This window comes from Hyperolius riggenbachi, chromosome 7 (assembly GCF_040937935.1).
Source record: "Hyperolius riggenbachi isolate aHypRig1 chromosome 7, aHypRig1.pri, whole genome shotgun sequence".
Lineage (NCBI taxonomy): Eukaryota > Metazoa > Chordata > Amphibia > Anura > Hyperoliidae > Hyperolius > Hyperolius riggenbachi.
The window spans coordinates 109,481,499-109,498,172 of record NC_090652.1 but is presented as its reverse complement, the minus strand read 5'-3'; the positions used below and the strand labels follow the sequence as shown (position 1 = coordinate 109,498,172).

General features: G+C 44.9%; 1 protein-coding gene across 1 annotated transcript in view; it reads right to left on the bottom strand.

Annotated features, from left to right (window-relative positions):
* The window catches only part of TMEM184A (transmembrane protein 184A), an 89,922-nt gene that overhangs the window by 53,419 nt on the left and 19,829 nt on the right, over window positions 1–16,674 (bottom strand). The window lies entirely within an intron of this gene.

The window sequence follows — 16,674 nt, the reverse complement described above, 5'->3', positions numbered from 1 at the left end:
AACACCAGGGAACTGTATAGGGGAGGGTGGGGGCCACTAGACACCAGGGAACTGTATAGGGTTGGAGGGGGGCCATTAAATACCTAGGAACTTTATAAGGGAGGGAGGTGACCACTAGACATTGAAGTTAGCCCGTGTCTAAATCCCAGTGTGCAATTTTTGCCCACTTTGTGTTTGAGTTTGAGACTCCTGGCCTAGACGGAATATTACTATATAATCAACATAGCCTTTTTGATCTTGGTGGTTATATAATGTTCCTGTTGAGTCTATACTGTGTATGAGGCTTATTATAGATACCATCACACAAGTTTGGAGAGGTATATAAACTACAGGTGATCCCAATATACTCAGATCGGAAAACAGGTTAAGTGGAAAAATCTACAAAATTTTATTGAAACATTACAGTACTAAAAAAAATTTAAAAACATGAGGAAATGGCCATCCCACAACACATACAACCACCACACTCAGCACATGTATACAGCCGGCCTCACAACCTAGTTGGAAGTCTATTTAGCTTGCAAGCGGTTAGTGTGTTGCTGAACAATGGACATTGATAAGCATTAAGTAGCAAGAGCAAGCATAAGGTGCAGGTTACTCTCCTGTCTATGGAGACATATGCTCAGAGTTAATCCATGCATATAGGCAAAAAGGCAGAAGCGACAATGGCAGATATCAACTCTGGTTAGAGGAACAGTCTTGATACCAAGATCATATGTATTGACATCTCATCCGTCCGGCGTATCCACAGGCAAACCCGTGCCGGCATAGAGCAATCAGAGATGAGACCAGAGTTGCAGGTGTATCCGTCCGCAGTGGTCGCTATGCTCAACAGCGTCCCATGGGCTGGTTCCGGAAGCCACAGGAGGACCAGGTGTGGGAATTCGTTCCAATGCAAAGTAAGCTCTGTGCGGTTAACCGCAACTGCCTGCGGCAGAGGGGAGGCTGTGCTGGCGTGGCTACAACCCGTGGTGCACATACAATTGTCACCTGGATGGTCTGAAGGGGAGCCGATGGGATGAGCGTGGCGGGATAGCGTCTCCTCTGAGCCCACAGCCCTTACTAGTTTCGCCGGATGTCCGGCATCATCAGAAGGCGTGTCCTCTAGTCTAACCTTCACACACTCAAGTATACAACAGGAACCAATCCGGCATCGGGGGCGGGGAGCGGCATCCGAAAGCGGCGCGCGCGGCCTAGGGGAGGAAGCGAAGCAATCCACCCCTCCACGCGTCACAGCCGGGCACCGCCCCCACATCCCACGAGGCCGCCCAGTCCCATGCGCACACACACAGGTCAATAATATCCACATGTGTTAGAATAACGCACTGAAAACGTCCAAACACGGGGTATAAATAGAGGTACGGGAAGCAGCAAAATTAAGGCGTAAAGCATCCAGACACATATACATCTTGCGCTGGATGCATACCACCGCCTAGGCGCTAACGCGTCACAATAGAAAAATATTATAGATACCATGTTGATTGATTTTCCTTGTATCGAACTTCAATAAAAGTCTTTGAAACTAAATGTACAAAATGTCCAAGCGTGGCATTTGTAAAGCTGATATGAGGCCCAATTCAAGCCCCATATCACGTTGCTACACAAAAACAATTTATAGGTCTTTAGATATTATTAGGCTGAGGTCTATTGTTTGCCAACTACTGTGATGCTGAGCAATGCTCAAAGTGGAAATCTAGTTCTGCTTTACATATAGACCTCTGACTGTTCCTATTTCACTGTGAAAGGTTCTCCATTTTAAAAAAATACAATCACCACCTTTATATGCATTTTCAGTATCATGGGACTGATAAGTTGTTAAAGTGAATGGGAACCGCATTTAAAAAAATGAGACAGATACTTACCCAAGGAGAGGGAAGGCTCTGGGTCCTATAGAGCCTTCCGGCTCCTCTCCTGGTCGCGTTGTTCCGGTGCTGGCTCGCCCGGTAGCAGTATTTGACTAATTTAGTCAAATACTGCTTTACCCGGCAGAAGGAGACTTTAGAAGTCTTCAGGGAGCCCGAGTGCTCCTGAAGAAGGGCGGCCCTGTACTGCTCCTGCGCAAGCATGCTCTCTTGCACGCTCACGCCTGTGCAGTATGGAGCCGCACGTCTTCGGGAGAACAAGGCTCCCAAATACCCCTACGGTGGGGGATTGAAACGGGGGGGGGGGGGGGGGGGGTTTGGGAGAAGGGAGCCAGCACAGGATAGAGGGCACAGAGAGAGGAGACGGAAGGCTCTTTACGACCCAAAGTCTTCCCTCTCCTTAGGTAAGTATTTGCTTAATTTTTTTAAAGTGCGGTTCCCATTCACTTTAAAGAGCAACTGTCGAGCATACAATCAAAAATCAATTCTTTATTTTTATCTGGTAAACAAGTAATGAGAATGCTAACCAGGCAATGCAAAAGTTAAAGTCACTGTTATATTTCTTGTTGATAAATGATCATTCCTCAGTTTACCTGACTCTCATTTGGTACCAGGGCTGTGGAGTCGGAGTTGGAGTCGAGGAGTCGGGGCAATTTTGGGCACCCGGAGTCGGAGTTGGAGTCGTGGTTTCATAAACTCGGAGTCGGATGATTTTTGTACAAAATCCACAGCCCTGTTAAGTATTAGACTAAGGAGTCGAGGAATCGGAGCCATTTTGGGTACCCGGAGTCGGAGTTTCATAAACTGAGGAGTCGGAAGATTTTTGTACCAACACCACAGCCCTGTTTGGTACACGGAAAATTTGGTACACAAAAAAGGAAGTTGCAGAGCATGCTGGGTCCTTTTTGCTTCTCCACTTACCCTCAGACTTAACTAATGCAACCTGATTGGCTGAAGCCTCTTTCCCTCCCGGTTTCCCCCTCCCACACCTCTGTTCCTTTCTGATTGGCCAATATTTTTCATGCTGAGACAATGCACTTTCTATAGTGAATGGCAGGCAAATCAGACAGAGGATAGTAAGGGAGGAAATTACACCAGGATTGGCTTCAAAATAACCACAGCTAAAATGGGAAATGCTAAGAAGGAATTTCACTTTTTTTTACTGTAGAAAAAGCACTAAAATCAAAAATGTGGACAGTGTAATACAAGTGTTATGTAAGTAGAGCAAGTATTTATAAAAAACACACTCTCTCAAAGACACTAAACAGAAAATTCCTGGCCCTCACAAATGCATCATGTTAGTTTGAGCCTAATCCCAAAATCTGCAGCTTTATCTTTAAAATCATTATGCAGTTTGGTCAGGTAATGTGTCTAGTTGATTTTTTAAGGTGTGCTGTAAGTGACAGGTCCTCTTTCCCAGAAGCTCATTTCCCCAGGCGACATCTCGTGAGGCGCAATCGTTTGTTCAGCCTCATTTAAAAATCATATTACAAGTACACAACACCTGTCAGCTGCGTGGACACCAGCGAAGGCCTGGCTTGTTCACTGCCTGTGTCTCGCCCTAAACTGAAAAGATAAACTTCATCAATGTTTGAAAGACAGCTCCCTTAAAGCTGGTCTTATAAATAATTGAATGGCCACCGTCTGTAACTCATCAGCTATCATTTTCCTCAGGCTGATGAAGGTGATGGCTGCTGCTGTTGTAGTCCAGGGTCACTTTTAAATGAGAACAGGTGCAGTTTTGTACAACATATTCCTCTATGCCCTTGGCAGTAGTGCATTGATAGGGGATGCAGAGGCTATATCTGCACCCGGTCCCCTGGCCTTGAGGGGACTTCATAAGACCCTCCTCCAGTTACTGCATTATTTCTTTATTGGTACTGTAGTGGTGAAGATCGTCTCAATATGTGCTTTGAATAATGGTAATAATTAACAAACTTCTTTTATCTCTGCTTATACCCCACAGTCTCATTATTTTATTTTCAGTTACATAGCTTTTTTTTTATTTTATTTTTTTTATAAATAACATTACATCATACTGCCACAGTTGCAGTTTTAAAACCACACTCTGTCTTTTAAGCTTTCGCTCACTGTTTCTTGACAGTTTAAGTGCTTTAGAAAACAGGCCGTATTCGACCAAGTTGGCCAAATAGCGCAGAGAAGCTCTTTTGCATAGATAACAACTGAAGATTTTTAACTATTCCTGTACTAGAAAATAATATGAGCCCCTTTTCTTTGCTACTAAGGCTAGGTCCACACTAGACACAGTTGCAGGACAGAAACTGCAGTCCGGATCCGGGGAAGTACCCACCGTACTGTAAACTGATGAAAGTGCATCAGTTTTGCATCAGTTTCCGTTCAGGTTTTTCCCTGACAGAAAACGTCTCTATCATTAGGAAGGAGTGGGAGGATTTTTTGGGCCAATCATAAAGCTCAGGCTATCCGTTTTCACATCAGTTTTTTGCCTGTGGAGCTGGAGATGCGTTTTCTCATTGCTTTTCACTACCCCTGCGTGTATCCGTGGTCCTGATCCGTTGCGTGAAAATGCAGCAGATCCGGACCTTCCGTTCAGGTTTTGAAAACGGGTCCCCGCAAACGCAGACGGATCCGTTTTTTACTTGGGTGAGGCTGGCTGCTACTTTGAACATTAGTATCCGGGACTCCGTTTTTCATCAGGTTTGAAAAACGCAGCCACAGATACGTTTCCGGACCTAATGTGGACCAGCTCTAATGTTCTATTTCTTAGCTGTACTACAAGTTTATTTTTGCTTCAGGTTTGCTGTTACACATGATAGCCAGCATAGAAATGCCTGGAGAACTTAAAAATAAAACTATTACTATAAGCAGTTTTCTGGCTATTTTTGTATAAAGAATTTTACTGCGGTGCGACAATGAGTCATGAACTGCAGGTAATCTGTTTGCAGATGATATCAGCACATGAACAAAGTGATCTCAATGGGTTTACAGAGTAAATTTACAATTGTAGAAGCAGCAAGGACATAATGGGCACAATATTAGAAGACGGTGTGACAGCTTATCCTGTACATATACAACATCTCTATCTTAAAGTGTGACTGTCAGCATAAAATCAAAAATCAATTCTTTATTTTTATCTGGTAAACAAGTAATTTGGATGCTAACCATGCAATCCAAAAAAGGTAAAATCACTGTTACTTTTCTTTTTGATAAATGATCATTCTCCAGTTTACCTGACTCTTATTTGGTACACACAACATTTGGTACACAAAAGATGTTGCAGTGCATGCTGGGTTGTCCTTTTTTGCTTCTCTACCCTCCCCTCCCCCCAATTAATGCAGCCCGAGTGGCTGAAGCCTTTTTCCCTCCTTTTTTGCCCTCCCACACCTCTGTTCCTCTCTGATTGGCCAATATTTCTCATGCTGAGACAATGCACTTTCTATAGTGAAAGGCCGGCACATCAGGCAGAGTAGAGTAAGGGAGGAAATTACATCAGAATTGGCTTCAAAATAGGGAAATGGGAAATGCTAAGAAGGATTTTCTCTTTTTTCACTGTAGAAAAAAAAAAATCACTAAAATCAAAAACGTGGACAGTGCAATATATTTGTCTTTGTATAAGAGGCTCCCCAAGGTGGTAGCTTTAATGTTCTCCACTCGTGACAAAGCAGCTACTGCAAAGGTGTATCCTCACCACATGCAATATATAACATGTGTAACTCAGTAGCGCTATGTGGTCCACATCAGGTTGCTACCATATACTTCTTCCGCCTCCAGAGATCCCACATAGGTTCTTTAAGTACCTACGGTAGATGTGCAACTCAGTGCACAAAAAAATATGAAAGGGGGTCTCAGTGGAAAGTTCAGAAGACAATTTTATTTGAGTAAGAATTTTCAAGAATGCATCTAAAAACACTCACATTCAGAGGGTCGTACTCCAGTAGAGACACTCTTGGCAAATACACTTCCCACTTAGTGTGGTACTCAGCAAAAATACTTGCGATCAGATATGCAGCATTGCCCGCTCTCATCCCTAGGGACCACACTGAGTGGGCAGTGTATTTGTCAAGAGGGTCTCTACTGGAGAGACCCCCTTTCATATTTTTTTGTGCACAGAGTTGCACATCTAACCTATGTGGGATCTCTGGAGGTGGAAGAAGTACAGGATCTTCTCAAAAAATTAGCATATTGTGATAAAGTTCATTATTTTCTGTAATGTACTGATAAACATTAGACTTTCATATATTTTAGATTCAAATACACACAACCGAAGTAGTTCAAGCCTTTTATTGTTTTAATATTGATGATTTTGGCATACAGCTCATTAAAACCAAAATTTCCTATCTCAAAAAATTAGCATATTTCATCCGACCAATAAAAGAAAAGTGTTTTTAAAACAAAAAAAGTCCACCTTCAAATAATGATGTTCAGTTATGCACTCAATACTTGGTCGGGAATCCTTTTGCAGAAATGACTGCTTCAGTGCGGCGTGGCATGGAGGCAATCAGCCTGTGGCACTGCTCAGGTGTTATGGAGGCCCAGGATGCTTCGATAGCGGCCTTAAGCTCATCCAGAGTGTTGGGTCTTGCGTCTCTCAACTTTCTCTTCACAATATCCCACAGATTCTCGATGGGGTTCAGGTCAGGAGAGTTGGCAGGCCAATTGAGCACAGTAATACCATGGTCAGTAAACCATTTACCAGTGGTTTTGGCACTGTGAGCAGGTGCCAGGTCGTGCTGAAAAATGAAATCTTCATCTCCATAAAGCTTTTCAGCAGATGGAAGCATTAAGTGCTCCAAAATCTCCTGATAGCTAGCTGCATTGACCCTGCCCTTGATAAAACACAATGGACCAACACCAGCAGCTGACATAGCACCCCAGACCATCACTGACTGTGGGTACTTGACACAGAACTTCAGGCATTTTGGCATTTCCCTCTCCCCAGTCTTTCTCCAGACTCTGGCACCTTGATTTCCGAATGACATGCAAAAGTTGCTTTCATCCGAAAAAAGTACTTTGGACCACTGAGCAACAGTCCAGTGCTGCTTCTCTGTAGCCCAGGTCAGGCGCTTCTGCCGCTGTTTCTGGTTCAAAAGTGGGTTCATGCTTCCATCTGCTGAAAAGCTTTATGGAGATGAAGATTTCATTTTTCAGCATGACCGGGCACCTGCTCACAGTGCCAAAACCACTGGTAAATGGTTTACTGACTATGGTATTACTGTGCTCAATTGGCCTGCCAACTCTCCTGACCTGAACCCCATAGAGAATCTGTGGGATATTGTGAGGAGAAAGTTGAGAGACGCAAGACCCAACACTCTGGATGAGCATAAGGCCGCTATCGAAGCATACTGGGCCTCCATAACACCTGAGCAGTGCCACAGGCTGATTGCCTCCATGCCACGCCGCATTGAAGCAATCATTTCTGCAAAAGGATTCCCGACCAAGTATTGAGTGCATAAATGAACATAATTATTTGAAGGTTGACTTTTTTGTTTTAAAAACACTTTTCTTTTATTGATCGGATGAAATATGCTAATATTTTGAGATAGGAAATTTGGGTTTTCATGAGCTGTATGCAAAAATCATCAATATTAAAACAATAAAAGGCTTGAACTACTTCAGTTGTGTATATTTAAATCTAAAATATATGAAAGTCTACTGTTTATCAGTACATTACAGAAAATAATGAACTTTATCACAATATGCTAATTTTTTGAGAAGATCCTGTATATGGTAGCAACATGATGTGGACCACATAGCGCTACTGAGTGACTGTTATATAGTGCAATATATTTGTTATGTAAGTAGAGCAAGTATTTATTTACTTATGTGTTTTTTTTATTTCTGAGATAGTATGGCTGAAAGCTCCTCTTTAAAGGAAATCTGTAATGCCCCCCCCCCCCAAAGGGTTTCACTTACCTGGGGCTTCTTCCAGCCCCCTGCAGCCTCCCTATGCCCACGTCATCTCTGGACGATTCTCCGCTCCCCCGCCACGGCTCACTTTTATATTCACAAGTCGCCAGCAACTGCACGGCCTTGGACCGTGCGCATTTTCATTCACGTTTCCCTCGCCTGGAGTGTCCTGTTCAGGCGCCATACGAGGTTATCTCATACTGCGCCTGTGCAAAACACTCCTGGCGACGGGAGCATGAACGTGGATGCGCACAGGCAGGGCTGCGCAGGCGAAATGGCTGTCAACTTACAAGTCGGCGGTAATGAAAGTGAGCTGCAGCGGGGGACCGGTGGATCTTTGAGTACCGGGTGGGACAGGACGCCTGCAGGGGGCTGGGGGAAGCCTCCGGTAAGTGACACTTTCTTGGGGAGACATTACAAGTTTCCTTCAACAGAATAAAATAAATAATGAAAGTACATTGTATTGTTGATCAGTGGCCCACTAGCATGGATCTGCCCAGGAGTAAACACCATCCAGATGCTTGGAGTCATTTTCCCTGGCTTAAGAACCAGTACTTACAGGGTCCATTAAAGTTTGTGCTCATTTTTGAAACTTTGCCTTTTAAAAACTATTTATGCCCAAATATTGATTTGTTTCTCATATCTCAAGTCTTAAGCTCACATAACTAGCTTGATTCACAAAGGCGTGATAAATGCTATCATGGCTGTGATAAGCTCATCATGTGGGTTAGCACGCGTACAGATTTATGCACGTAATAGTAAAGGTTTAGCGCGTGAACGGGGAAAGTTAATGCACGCAAACTGAAGTGAGAGCGATATGGAAGCAGCCATATATTTTTCCTTATAAACAATACCAGTTGCCTGGCAGCCCTGCTGATCTACTTGGCTGCAGTGGTGTCTGAGTAACACCAGAAACAGCATGCAGCTAATCTTGACAGATCTGACAATATTACAAACACTTCATATGCATATGCTTGTTCAGGGTCTGTGGCTAAAAGTACTAGAGGCAAAGGATCAGCAGCCAGGCAACTGGTATTGCTTAAAAGGAAATAAATATTCATTCGCTTCAGTGGTCCTTTAAAGCAGTGTTTCCCAACCTTTTCCGGCCCGGGGAACACTGTCTGACCAAATTTTTCTCCGGGGAACGGCGCGCGCGCGCGGTGGGGGCGATGCGGCCCCCGGTTGTTTGCGCGACCTAGTGGACAGTGCCGCTATGGGGGGCTGGGGTGCGGCTGCATAGCTGGCATAGTTGCCCCAGTGTAGGGAGTTTAGTTGCCTCAGTATAGTGCCCCAGTATAGCCAGTATAGTGCCCCAGTATAGTGCCCCAGTATAGCCAGAATAGTGCCCCAGTATAGCCAGTATAGTACCCCAGTATAGCCCCCCAGTATAGTGCCCCAGTATAGCCAGTATTGTGCCCCAGTATAACTAGTATAGTGCCCCAGAATAGTGCCCCAGTATAGCCAGTTTAGTGCCCCAGTATAGCCAGTATAGTGCCCCAGTATAGCCCCCCAGTATAGCTAGTATAGTGCCCCAGTATAGCCAGTATAGTGCCCCAGTATAGCCAGTATAGTACCCCAGTATAGCCCCCCAGTATAGCCAGTATTGTGCCCCAGTATAGCTAGTATAGTGCCCCAGTATAGCCAGTTTAGTGCCCCAGTATAGTGCCCCAGTATAGCCAGTATAGTGCCCCAGTATAGCCCCCCAGTATAGCTAGTATAGTGCCCCAGTATAGCCAGAATAGTGCCCCAGTATAGCTAGAATAGTGCCCCAGTATAGCCAGAATAGTGCCCCAGTATAGCTAGTATAGTGCCCCAGTATAGCCAGTTTAGTGCCCCAGGATAGCCAGTATAGTACCCCAGAATAGTGCCCCAGTATAGCCAGTTTAGTGCCTCCCGCCCGTCCCCGCGGCCGCCGCTGTTATTACCTTGTTAACAGCGGCCGCTCTCCCCTCTCCGGCGCGTGTATATTCAAGCAGCGTATCTCCGGCTGCTCTGTGTGATGCACTGATGCGGAAGAAAGGAGGGCAGCGGCTTCCTGTAACGGCGATATGTATCGCCGTTACTATGGTAACCGAGCCCTGCCTCCTTCCGCATCAGTGCATCACACAGAGCAGCCGGAGATACGCTGCTAGCATATACATGGTCTGGAGAGGGGAGAGCGGCCGCTGCTAAGGTAATAACAGCGGCGGCCGCGGGGACGGGCGGGAGGGGGGATAAGAGCACGGCACACCAGGCAACGTTCCGCGGCACACTAGTGTGCCGCGGAACAGCGGTTGGGAAACACTGCTTTAAAGTACCCCAGCCCAACACCTAAGGAACAAATGCCCTCTCTTGCATTGGTGAATATCAGTGTTTAGGAGTCCGCAATCAGGAGAACACTTAACTACCATGGTGTGCATGACAGTGTTGCATGGAGAAAGCCATTACTATTCAAAACATTGCTGCCCATCTACATTTTGCTAAAGACTAGTTGGACACACCAGAAGGCTACTGAAAGGATGTTCCATGGACTGATGAGACAACAGAATTAGCTCGGTCTTTACAAAGATCATTACGTTTGGAGAAAGGAGAATACCGCATTCTAGCATAGCAACCTTATCCCATTTGTGAAACATGGTGATGGGAATATTATTACTTACACCAGTTTTTTCCTTGTGGGTTAATTTACTCTACACAGGTTACTGATTGAGAATATTTTATGTTGAGTTGGGGGTGGAATGGGCCAAAGTATTAGGACATGATTTGGTCAACAGGTCTATTCCAAAACCATTGAAAAGAAATGAATACCTATATAATTGTATTTTCTTTATTTTTTAGGGATACAGAATCCAGGGATGTGAAGTTAAAGGGAACCTTAATTGACATATTAATACATGATAAGATAGACAGGTGTATGTACAATGGAAAGCACACTAGTAACTAAGCTGTGTTCCTTTTCCTTCTCTGCCTGAAAGAGCTGAAAGAGTTAACCCTCCTGGCAGTAACCCTGCAGGAGTTCTCAGGCCCTGCTGGGCCGATTTGCATAAATTTTTTTTTTTGCTACACGCAGCTAGCACTTTGCTAGCTGCGTGTGCACTCCGATCGCCGCCGCTACCTGCCGATTCGCTGCTACCCGCCGCCCTCCCCCCCAAGACCCCATGTGCTGCCTGGTCAATCAGTGCCAGGCAGCGTTGAGGGGTGGATCGGGACTCCCTTTGACGTCACGACGTCGATTACGTCATCCCGCCCGTCGCGATCAAAGAGGGTGGGGGGATGCCGCTGCACAGCGGCTGTCCTGTAGCGAGTCCTGGGCTCGCTACATGATTCAAAAAAAAAAATGAAACTGCTGCGCTGCCCCCTGGCGGTTTTTAATAGACCGCCAGGAGGGTTAACCTCCTTAGTGGTATGGACGAGCTCAGCTCGTCCATTACCGCCGGAGGGCGCCGCTCAGGCCCCGCTGGGCTGATTTGCCTAATTTTTTTTTCAAACACGCAGCAAGCACTTCGCTTGCTGCGTGTCTACTGCGATCGCCGCCGCCGCCCGCCGCCGATGCGCCGCTACGAGCCGCGATAGAGGGCTCCCCCCCAGACCCCATGCGCAGCCTGGCTAATCAGAGCCAGGCAGTGCTGCGGGGTGGATCGGAACTCCGGATGACGTCACGACGCCGAAGTCATCACGATCGTCGCCATGGCGACGGGGGAAGCCTTAAAGGAAATCCCGTTCAGAACAGGATTTCCTTATCGGTGAGTGCGCCGGCGGCGATCGGAGAGGTGGGAGGGGGGAATCATGTAGCTAGCGCTAGGCTAGCTACATGATGGGGGAAAAAAATAAAAAATAAAAAAACCACAAAAAATACTGCTGCGCATCCACCCTGGCGATCTTAATAGAACGCCAGGGTGGTTAATATTTAGCTAAGCAACAAAGTTTCTCTCCAGTTGGGCTATAGCATAATGCTCACTGATATCAAATTACGGCCATAAAACACTTTCCTGGCAGATAATATATTCTAAGTGCACTTAAAAAAAAAAAAAAAAAAAAAAAAAAAGGTCAATAGTTCATTTTTTTAGTCCTCTGGGACACAAACACTTTCATTGAGCAGAGACAAAACCTCCGGTCTGCGGCCAAATACTGGTCCGCAGGACATTTTGTGCTGGGTCATAGTCCCCTGCCTCAATGCAGTGCAGCTGCGGCTGCAACTTATCTTGCATCAGCAGCTGTTACTCACATGTGGCGTATGCGGCGATTGCGCAAGACTGAAGACTCCAGTTGCACCCCCTCCATCAGCTGCAGTGTTTTTTGCTTGTGTCTGCGGCCCACCCCCTATAAGCTGCAGCGACAAGTACCTTGTGTGCACAGCCGCGAGTACGGCCGTGCATTTTCAGAACCTCCAGCCCCGCCCCCTCTACAAAAAATGCCCAATTAGAGGCAGCGATCTTGTTGGCATTTGGGAACAATGGGAGGATGTGCCCTTGTCCCCAACAAAGAGCACCTGAGCGCCATTGTGATTGATCAGAGTAGGGAGCACTGGTGAGAGCCTGGAAAAAGGCTTCATTACAGCAAGCTGGTATAGATGCCATTAATTTGTGCAATATTCTCTTTGTTTTTTTTTTTCTGCCGATCGTGCTTGCTGATGGAGGTCACTGGTAAAAGTACCTCAGGTACAAAAAGAGGGGGAGGGGGGCTCCTGTTTTCTGTAGTGACATTGGCCTCAATTCACTAAGCTTTATCAAACGTTTGAGAATTTACCTCATGAGTAAAATCTAATTTTGGATTAATTACGGTGTTATAGATTTATTGAACATTTTATCAATAAAACATTCGATAAATCTATAACACCTGTGAATTCAAAATGAGATTTTACTCATGAGGTAAATTATCAAACGTTCGATAAAAGTGTTCGATAAAGCTTAGTGAATTGAGGCCAGTTTTGTGTTTTGTTTTTTTTAATATATTGCCTCCTGCCCATTGTACTTTTTGGTTAACCAGAGATGAGCTTTACTGGTGTATTTATACTGACCTAGAGCTTCCTCCAGTCCCATGAGGGGCTCCTCGGCGTCCTCTTGTAAATCCACCCAGTAATCTAGCCAATCACAGCCAGTCGTGCACTTTTGGGCATGCTCAGGCGTGTGCACTCCCGCCACGCTGCTGCCCCAAGGAACATTCTCGCAGATCGTTCCTGGCTGTGGAAGCATGATGGGATGCACGTGCGCAGAAAAGCACATTCCAGCCAGATCGCCGGCCGGAGAGGAAGGTGAGGGACCCCATGCACCTTATGGGGCTGTAGGAAGTCCCAAGTAAGTATAAATACGCCAATAAAGCCCATCTCATGTTTCCTTTAAACCGTGTACACGCTACCAACTGATGTCGCCCGTCGAGGTTCAGGACCTGATCCCCTTTGGTTGACATCGCTGGGCCGGGCTGCACACACGCGTGTCAGCTGTGTAGCTAACAATGCGCTGTGTTGCTACGCGGGAGGGCGACGGAGGAACAAGCAGTGCGTGCATTACGTCACGTGGCAGGCGGGGGAGCAGCATGAACAATAGGATTGGTGTCGCGGGTTGCTGGGTGCCATACACCATACATTATTGGCTGAGGCAGTCTGCCGGGTCTTGCGTCAAAGCGGTCCTCGGGTCCAAAAAGGTTGGAGGACCCCAGCTTTAAAGGACACCTGAAGTGAAAGTGATATGGAGGCTGGCATATTTATTTCATTTTAAACAATACTTATTGCCTGGCATCTTGCTAATCTTTTATGCATCAGTAGTATCTGAATCACACACCTGAAACAAGCATGCTACTCGTCAGATTTTTGTCAGAAAAAACGTGATCGGAGCTCAGGGTCTATTGCTAAAAGTATTAGAGGCAGAGGATCAGCAGGACAGCAAAGGAATTTGCATAGCTTAAAAGGAAATAAATAGGTGAGCCTCCATATCCCTCTCACTTCAGGTGTCCTTTAACTTTTTAACCAGCCCAGGACCCCCACCTGTCATGTGCACCAGTGTTGTGTCATTTTAACTTTTTAAACCCGACATACAACTGTGGGATATCCAACAACAACAACAAAAAAAAAAAAAAAGTAATTTTTAGGAGTAGGGGAATGAGAGGTTTATTTATTCTCCCATAAGATTCACTGTAAAGTACAACTGAGGTGACATGTGACATGATGAGATAGACATGTGTATGTACAGTGCCAAGCACACAAATAACTGTGCTGTGTTCCCTATTTCTCCCCTCTGCCTGAAAGAGTTAAACATCAGGTATGCAAGTGACAGTTTCTGTCTGGGTTGGGATCGGGTCGGACTGGAACAGACTATAGCATAACCCTCGCTGATAAGTAATTACAGCCACAAAACCCTTTTCTGTCAGTAAATGGCTTTTAAAAGCAGAAAAGAGATAAAAATGGCCAATAATTCATAGATTTGAGCTCTGGTATACTTCAATGAAGGGGTCATTGAGCAAAGAAAATGGTACAGTAAGAACTAGAGTTAAATACGGTATAAAATAAAACTGTGGAGTGTCTAAAAAAAAAAGTCATTTTTAGGAGAAGGAGGATAGATACAATTGTTTTTTTCATCAGTTTAATTTTCACCTCGGATGTCCTTTAAGGAGAATCACTGCAACAGGGACAAATTTCACCAAGCATACAGTAGTAAGAAACTCAAATGAACTAAGACATTTCTCTGTTAGTTCACACTCGGGAATGCAAAATTCAATTTTGCGTAGTGCTATTTTGCAATATTTCTTCGATTGCCAATAGCAATTCTTATTCCAGTGCATGAGAATCGCAACTCAGTCGACGGGAAAATGCTGCATGTAGTGCTTTTGTCAATAATTGCAAACGCACCGCAATCGCTGTGGTACGAGTAACCCCATAGAATTACTTGAGCAGCGCTTCTGCAGCAGCGCTTTGCAGATCGCCGGCGACCAGCGAAATACGGGCATAAACCGCCCAAGTGCGAAGTTGCCCTAACGATGGTTGGTCTTGCGTTTTTTGGTGCAATTACACATAAGCACAGCTTGCACACGCAGCAGGTTTCCCTACAACTTTGCTAAAGATCATCAGGCAGTGTTTACCCAGCTCAGCAATGCGGATTTCTCTTGCTACATATGTAGATTGATCGCATAGAAGACAGCTAAGTGCCATAATCAATCCAGAAGGTGTTAATGTTCATCTGCATGCTCGGATAGATCCAATAGCTCTCTCTCTCTCCTATTCAGGATCTCTCAAGACTTGTACAGATTGCTTCAGCTTTGAAGTGTATTTACCACACAAGAGACTGCCTGACATTCTGAACTGTCAATTACAGTCGGAAGAAAAGACACAGATATTGAATCTCCAGGCGTCAATACATTCCAGCATTCCAAACAGGTATTTTGTTTACCTTCTGCTCTGCATTATGTTCTATTGATGGTGAAGGTTAATTATTTTATACTCGCAGACAGAAAGAAAGTTTAAAGCCCCATTTTATGCACAAAATATTCCTTAAAGAGGAACTTCAGTGAAAATAATGTAATAAAAAAGTGCTTCATTTTTACAATAATTATGTATAAATGATTTAGTCAGTGCTTGCCCATTGTAAAATCTTTCCTCTCCCAGATTCACATTCTGACATGTATTACATGGTGACATTGTTACTGTGGGCAGGTTATGTAGCTGCTCCTAGCTGTTTTGGCTATTAGAGACAGCTGTAAACAGCTAATTCCTGTCTGTGAACCTTGTTACATTGTGGCAGTTTGCCCAGAGTACCGCGGTACTCAGAGCTTCTTGTGGGAGGGGTTTCAGCACAAAATCAGTCATACAGCGCCCCCTGATGGTCTGTTTGTGAAATGCAATAGATTTGTCATGTAAAAGGGTGTATCAGCTACTGACTGGGATAAAGTTCAATTCTAGGTCGGAGTTTCTCTTTAAATCTGCACAGGGACCACAGAGGCCATTGTTTGTGTATAAGTGGCTTGATTTTGAAGTGGCCCTGAACTCAGAACTTCCTCTCTGCTCTAAAAGATAAGCAACAGAATCATAGCCTTTAAATAAAAACATTTGTTACAGCTGATACAAATCCTGCAATAAAATCGGCAGTGTGTCCACTTCCTGCTTTCATGGAAGCAGACAGAGGGTTAGAATCCTGTGTTCACAAATTAGCTGCTCTGCGGAGGCAGCCAGCTGTCACAGCTGAGAGCTCAAATTACACTTGTGATTAGTCACAGAGGAGGAGGAATTAGACAGGATAAACTCTCTAAATACATACGGGGTCCATTTCTCTAGGTTTTCTTTCTGCCCTGTGCAGGTCCACTTTAAAGGACAACTATAGTGAGAGGGATATGGAGGCTGCAATATTTATTTCTTTTTTTTTAAACAATACCAGTTGCCTGGCTGTGTCCTGCTGATCCTCTGCCTCTAATACTCTTAGCCACAGACTCTGAACAAGCATGCAGCAGATCAGGTGTCTCGGACATTATTGCCAGATCTTGCCTCATTTTTTTTTAGTTTGACCTATGAACTTTTGTGGTTCTTTTTCTTCCACATGGTAGCACGCATAATAGGATTATTGTTGGGAGTTTGGGTTGGAGGTTCTTGTTTACCTTAAAGTATTTATTCCTTAAATGGTTATTATGGAATTCTTAAATAGACTGGAGAGTGGTTGGAATAGCAGACTGCAGGCCATTTTTGAGAGTGAGGCCGGACCAATTAACTCTGGCCCAGATGAATTTAGAAAGCTATGCATAAAAAAGGCTGGCTTCAGCATGTAGTGTTGGTATAGTGGTTAAGTGAGTTACCTACCACACACTCAGACCTGGGTTCTATTCCCAGCCAATGTGAGTTGGCTTTTGACATGCTACAAATCCTTAAGCAAGCTAATTTTTCTCTTGGATTGATCATAATGGTACATGCTAGGCTGGCTTCAGCATGTAGTGTTGGTGGTGGTATAGTGGTTAAGTGAGTTACCTACCA